This window comes from Narcine bancroftii, chromosome 11 (genome assembly GCF_036971445.1).
Source record: "Narcine bancroftii isolate sNarBan1 chromosome 11, sNarBan1.hap1, whole genome shotgun sequence".
Classification (NCBI taxonomy): Eukaryota; Metazoa; Chordata; class Chondrichthyes; order Torpediniformes; family Narcinidae; genus Narcine; species Narcine bancroftii.
Genome location: NC_091479.1, coordinates 16,221,295 through 16,227,147, shown reverse-complemented (window position 1 = coordinate 16,227,147; position 5,853 = coordinate 16,221,295). Strand labels below are relative to the sequence as shown.

The following is a 5,853-nucleotide window of genomic DNA, read 5'->3' as shown; positions in this document are numbered from 1 at the left end:
GTGGAGATCGACTCCCCAGCTGGTCCCCCCTCCCGTCGGTGTGTTTTTTTTCATTCGCATCGCGCATGCGCGAAACTTCGCGCATGCGCGTTTGCGCACTTTTGTTCGGCTCTGCGAGCCATTTTTGTAGTCCATTATTTACCGACCTGAGGGAGCGGGTTTCTCTCTCCGCAGCGGGCCTCTTCGGACAGGTAAGGCCTTCACCTTTTTCCTCCTTTGTCTTCTCTTCCTCTCTTCTTACCGTTGCTTTCGACTTTTCTTTTTTTGTCGCCATCTTCTTTCCACCTTTATACTCACTTTTCTGTAACTTTTATTTCTGTGCCTTTGTGTTTTCTCTTGTTTTTCCCGACTTTTCTGGAGAGGGCTGGAGTTCACCGTCCGGCCACTACTCCATCGCGTGACTCCTCTCCCGTTAGTCAAATTTCTTGAAGTAGGCATCAAGGGAGGTTCGTACAGGGCTTCTCTCGCATCGGATTTATGCTCTGGAGGCCCGGTTACAAAGGTAAATAACCATGATCTGACTCAAAATGGCGGCCGGCACTCTCCTTCCTCGAGCCGACGAACCCGCTGAAGCCGCTCGAAGTCCGTTCGTAAGTGCAAGTTGTCTGTAAGTCGGACGCTCGTAATCTGGGTTGGGGGGGGGGGGTCTGCCTGTATAAGCTGTACAAGGACGTGACGTACTCTGAGTGGGGATCAGTGCAAAGAAAAGGGTTACATTGCTCACTCTTCCCTTGTTGGCAGAAGTCCCCTTCCTGTACTTTTTTTTACACAGTGAAATCTGTTACAGTACAAGAAGGATTGAAGGACACCCGCTTAGAACAGAGATGCGGACTAACTTATTTGGCCAGAGGGTGGTGAATCCGTGGAATTCGTTGCCACAGGAAGTTGTAGAAGCCAGGTCAGTGGGGGTAATTAAAGCAGAGATTAATAAGTTCTTCACTAAATTTTATATTTAGACATACAGTTCCATAACAGGTCCTTCCATCCCAAGGGCCCATGCTCCCCAAGTACACCTAATTGACCTACAGCACCCCAGTACATTTTAAAGGGTGGGAGGAAATCGGAGCACCCAGAGGAAACTCACGCAGACATGGAGAGAACATAGAAAATGCCATGCTAACCGTGCTGCCTCCTGGCCAGGGCATCAAAGGCTAGGCAGTGGGGCTGAGTGGGAAAAATGGATCAGCTCATGACTCAAGCAGGGCTCAATGGGCTGAATAGCCTATTTCTTCTCCTATATCGTACGATCTGATGGAAAACCTCATGTCTGCCATCCAAGTGAAGGCATTTGCTTCATCATCAGTAGAACTGAGCAAGGACTGAGATTTAAAAATGGGTGGAATGTAATGTCAAATTATGACAGAAAGTTGTAAAGAGTGGAGAAGAAATTGGGATGAGGAAAAAGGCGCACGAGGGACACAGCGAGGGAAAGAACCACGCCGAGTCGAATGTGAGTTGAACCAACCGACTTTAATAGAACTCTCGCATGCGTTTAAGTCCCTCAGAACCCAGTGGTGCTTACGACTCCCGGGACCTCTGTGACGTCAGCCGCCAGGCCGTGGGCTTGCCCCGTGCCCAGAGCTCTCACAGTCAGATTTGCCACGGAGTTGCCTGTAACTCCTCAAGCCAGTTCGCCTGTTGCATGGGCGAGCCGCCACACTGTAAAGTTTTAATTTTTGTTATTGATTTATAATGTTAAAATCTCCAGCAGAAAGTCATACATGAAGAGGTGAGACCTTGATGCTCGCCTGTTAATTTTCCTTATTGTGGATTAGTAATAGCTAACAAATATTACAATTTAAAAGGTGATTTCCATTTGCTATCAGTTCATGGTGTTTTGTTACATCATAGTCCTGCAGCAAGACAATGCTTTTTTTAAAACAATTTTTTTATTAATAATTACTAATAATATAACATCTTATTTAAATCTAAACTTAACCCCTCTATGCGCTAATATATATATGTGTGTGTGTGTTTTTGCTAAACCATCGAAGCTTAGACAGAATTCTGGAAAGTCCATTTCCCAAAGCTCAGTCGAAGGATGCCTGTGTTGAAACTCAGAACTTTAAAACTGGGGTTCAGAAGTTATGAAGTACTGAGACACTGCGTGATCAGACTGTTAAAAACTCATAAATCCTTATCGAGTTGCTTCCAGATAAATGTTCTTTCATACGAATGATTGTCACAACTCCCCTCTTCATAGGGGAAACAAAACTTGTGACTTTTACAATGCTCCCAAAGGCCCAGACAAGGGTCAGACAAAATGACCATCAGAATGATCCTGCTTCTTTTACCCAGGTATGGGTCAATCAAAATAACCATCAGAATGGTAAATGGTGGTTCATTGTTTTCCCTGGCAAAGAGAAACAGCGGAAGTGTTCACCTCACACTACATTTCTGTCTCTTGCAGATTTCTGGTTACCTATTAATCAATCTTGCTTCTTCAAGTGTCTCAATCACATGACTTGCTTGATCATACTGCCTTTAGTTTCATTTTCAAAAACATGACTCAAAAATTAGATGACTTTTCTCTCACCAGATGTCCTTTCTTAGGTAAACAATCCATTGTTTTAGTTTTTAGCTGAGAGCATTAATGGTTTTGGACTTAGGTGCCAGGCTGACTGGAAAATGTCATGAACTCTGTGTATGTTTTGCACCCTGAATCAACCCCCAAAATCTTCTTTCTTTGGCTTGGCTTCGCGGACGAAGATTTATGGAGGGGTAAATGTCCACGTCAGCTGCAGGCTCGTTTGTGGCTGACAAGTCCGATGCGGGACAGGCAGACACGGTTGCAGCGGTTGCAGGGGAAAATTGCTTGGTTGGGGTTGGATGTTGGGTTTTTCCTCCTTTGTCTTTTGTCAGTGAGGTGGGCTCTGCGGTCTTCTTCAAAGGAGGTTGCTGCCCACCGAACTGTGAGGCGCCAAGATGCACGGTTTGAGGCGATATCAGCCACTGGCGGTGGTCAATGTGGCAGGCACCAAGAGTTTTCTTTAGGCAGTCCTTGTACCTCTTCTTTGGTGCACCTCTGTCACAGTGGCCAGTGGAGAGCTCGCCATATAACACGATCTTGGGAAGGCGATGGTCCTCCATTCTGGAGATGTGACCTACCCAGCGCAGTTGGGTCTTCAGCAGTGTGGATTCGATCTTAAAAAAAGCAGCCTCTATCCTCAAAGACCCCTACCAGCCAGGCCAGGCCCTCTTCACTCTGCTACCATCGGGGAAAAGGTACAGGAGCCTAAAGACGAGCACTCAGCGGCACAAGGACGGCTTCGTCCCCTCCGCCATCAGATTCCTGAATGATCAAAGAACCTTACTTTTGGTGCACTATTATTTTTATATTTTACAGGCTGTAATGGAGGATTTAGACCATGCTTTTGCTTCTGCAAGGCTGAGCATCAGTAACGTACTTTGAGAATAATGTAAGAATCAACAGACATAAGCTAAATTCCACCATGGGGCCCAGAGATGCAGTTATCTGACAAAAAGACATCTGGTACCAAGAACGTTTAATCTTCCTGCTTGTTAGCCGGTTGCTGTTTGAGATTGATGGGATTGTTGTTCGCAGACTGTCAGGCGAGACCTTGAACGAAGTAAACCATTGTATTCAAAGTGATAAGCTAGAAAGTTGTGGTATTTGATAGAAGCCTAGGCGTGCTCGGTTATTTTTTTTTGTGCAGGAAATAGGTGCTTGAACAAGCAATTTTTGGGTAATATAAGCCATGGTCCTGCTGCTGAAGTTTGAGACTCTCTGAGGGGTGGAATCGTCTCTCAGCAAGAAGAAGAACTTCTAGAGTCCAACCAACGTCCCGGTCAGGGGAGGTGGAGAAGCTGCTACCAGCGCCCCGACAACCTACTACAAGTGTGCGGACGTTGCCTCGCTTCGGCAGTTGGGACCAGTCCAGGCGTTGATAAGTATAATTGGGAAGGGCTTGCATTTTGTAGTTTGAAATCAGCTTTAGATTTAGAAATAAAGATTTGTATAAACTGAAGAGCTCTCGGCGTGTGTCTCTGTTTTCTTTCGGTAGCTCAAACACTGTGACCAATCTAAAACGAACAAAGTGAGAGGTACAAGTTTATCCAGGACACAAGATGGGTATAATATGAAGATTTGCACTTTGATGCTGTGACAAAACACCGAATTTCTCAACTTGTTCATGACAATAAATTCTAATTCTGAACATGATTCTTATTTTATACTTGCAAACAAAACCAGACTGACAAAACAGGGATCTCACCGAGTCCAGGTCGCCAGCCAAGCAGACACCAGGGGAACACGGAGGAATGCAGTGCAAGGGATTAAAAAAAAAATCCACCCTCTGTTTTGCTTTGAAGATGGAAGTGGACGTTTTTGACTTGGAAACAAGAGGTTAATTAACCAAACTACAACAGTGTTGTAGAGGGGATTAAACAATTCGGCAGCAATACTGGAGAGGAACATCTGTTTATATTGTGGTTTTCCTGACATTTCCATTTAAAGGATACATTCAAATGATGGGGGCAACCATTTCAATTCCGCTCTCCGCTCCCATGCTTACATGTCTCTCCGTAGCCTCATGCACTGTCCCACCAAGACCACCCATAAATTAGAGGAGCAATTTCCCAGCTAGGCCCTCTCCAAAAAGATCCATTTATTCCCTAAATATAAAAGCACAGAAACACACATCGTCCTTGACCCTGTTGGACCTATCGACTCAAACCTACATGTCTTTTCTTTTTATACATGCAGCAGAACTGGAGGAAAGCGAAAGAGGATTAACTTTCAGCTCAAAAACCTTTGGTGAAAAGAGTTTCCAATTCTGCATTCGACATAATCTCACCTCTCCACAGATCAGCGGTTAAGAAATGGCACTCGCGCGACAATCTTAATTTTGCCACAACCACCCTCTTAACTCTGGAACCAGCGGAGGGTAGAATGCAAGGACTTGCCATTCAGGGGATGAGCTTGGGGAGACAACGAGGTCAGCATGGGCAAATTGGGCCTAAGGGCATGCGTCACGTCCCCTGACGATCTGTCCGTTCCAAGGATGGCATACATGCTGCCTTCAGGAGAGTGGATCCGGAGAAGTAGCAGGTGACAAAGCTTCGTTCCCAGAGGGACTCAACACCTTCTACGCCCGATCTGGCGGTGGTCACAGCAAAGAACCACCCCTCCGCACCCCCATGTCCCCTGATGATCCCATCCTGTCCGCATCCGGAGAGTGGATCCGAGGAACGCATCCGGCCCGTTCAGGGAACCTGGCCGAGAAGTAAAAATCTGTACTGACCAATTTACCGAGGTATTCGCGGATATCTTCAAATATCTCACTCCAGCAGGGCGTGGTAGCCACCTGTTTCAAACTGGCGTCAATCATAACCTGAGTTCTTTTGGCTTCGGTAGAGTTAGCAAATACTGAGCTGAATACCGTTGTTCTGTTACCATGACCTACTTTATTTCTTCTGCAGAGATTCACTTTGCCTAGTTATCTCCGTCTCACCCCCAGAGCAGAGTCAGGCTTAACAGAGCAAGTAATAATGTCCATGCATTACGGGCTTTTATACACTGCAGGAAACAACTTAACAGTTACACATTCATAGACATTGCTTCATACCTGAGTTACACATTCATTAACATTACTTCATACCCGAGACCACATGGCATACAAAGTTCATCTAAAATTGTTTAGCTTGCCAAATAGAACCACATGTGCATTCTTTGGTGTAAACATCTGGAATAATACTGGAATAATAATTCACCTGCTATCATTACTTCGAGGGGTCTCGCTTAACCCTCACGTCATTATTTAACAGGGGTCATGTGATGAGCTGTAGCGCACAAACGTCGAAAGGCTTTAATGAGCTTAACACTTGCACACC

The 5,853-nt window shown here is 45.5% G+C and overlaps 1 long non-coding RNA gene across 1 annotated transcript; it reads right to left on the bottom strand.

Moving 5' to 3' along the window:
- Positions 1-1,451: 1,451 nt before the first annotated feature.
- On the bottom strand, positions 1,452-5,528 carry LOC138745554 (uncharacterized). Its single transcript, XR_011346340.1, has 2 exons — positions 4,927-5,528; positions 1,452-4,044 (listed from the first exon to the last, which is right to left on the bottom strand). It is a non-coding gene; the product is annotated as an uncharacterized lncRNA (long non-coding RNA).
- Positions 5,529-5,853: the final 325 nt, after the last annotated feature.